Below are 1,145 nucleotides of genomic sequence, written 5' to 3' on the forward strand. Positions count from 1 at the left end.
TTTAAAGATATTCTATTATGTTCTGGCCTACATTGTTTCTTGTGAAAAATGTACCAGTTATTCATACAGCACATTTATATATTCTTATAAATTTTTAAGCACAAAATTGTTAAATATTAATCAACATTCTAATATAAATTATTAGCTGACGCATTAGTCCAGCTGCTTCCACTGATGCTTGCCCTGCTGTCAAGGAAGACCTCATGGATATCTCCTCTAATATAGCTGGTTTGCTGAGGTTCAGTATTGCTTTTTTGTCTTAAGAGGAGCATTTTCTTTTTCTTTTTTTCTTTTTTTTTAGGCAAGGCAACCCTTGGTTGACCTCACAGATTGCAAGGACTTTGTCAGCTTACAATGCCTTATTTTTTATTTTTTATGCCTACAGTACCGGGTTTTCCTAGGTGGTCTCCCATCCAAGTACTAACCAGGCCCGACCCTGCTTAGCTTCTGAGATCAGACAGGATCGGGCTTGTTCAGGGTGGCATGGCTGTAGACTAAGAGGAAGCACTTTCAGAACCACCATTTCCAGCAGCTCTTCTGATCTTTGCAATGGTACTGAGCTGCAGCAGCTTTGATTTCTCTTCCACCAACCCAGAAAGGCTCTTATGTATCCCATTCCCCAATGAAGAGCTCATCTGTCTGAGCTCTTCCCCTGAGTTAATGATGACCCTTTCTAGGTGACCCTTTCTAGGTGAGTAGAAATGGATGGAGGTATAGCAGGTGAAGGAGGTCAGAGGTAAAGGAAACTATGAAGACTTGTGGTGAGGTATCAGAGATGAGTGGGAAGGGAGGAAATTAAAGAATGGGAGGGGAAGGAAAGATTAGGAATAAAAACAGAAAGTTTAGGAATAAAAACAGCATCTGAAATAGCAATACCCCAACAAAATACAAATGTTTTGATATGAAAGCAATGAATTTACAATACAAAAAATTACTTGAATCATGGGTGCTGAGAACAATACTGTGATTACTACATACAAAGTCTCAAGATCGGCATTGCTGTTGCTGAAGTAGAGTGAAGCCACAGCTAGCATTCACTGTAAGAGATGGCTAGAGCTTCTGGAGTAAAGTCTGTAATCATGGCAAGAAGAAAGACATAAGGGAAGCTTTTAGCTACACTGAGGAGAAATAAAGTTGGAAATCAC

At 39.6% G+C, this 1,145-nt stretch overlaps 1 pseudogene; it reads right to left on the reverse strand.

Annotated features, from left to right (window-relative positions):
• Positions 1 to 376: 376 nt before the first annotated feature.
• Positions 377 to 495, reverse strand: LOC120612679 (uncharacterized; annotated as a pseudogene).
• Positions 496 to 1,145: the final 650 nt, after the last annotated feature.

Source organism: Pteropus medius, unplaced genomic scaffold (genome assembly GCF_902729225.1).
Source record: "Pteropus medius unplaced genomic scaffold, Ma_sr-lr_union100, whole genome shotgun sequence".
Classification (NCBI taxonomy): Eukaryota; Metazoa; Chordata; class Mammalia; order Chiroptera; family Pteropodidae; genus Pteropus; species Pteropus medius.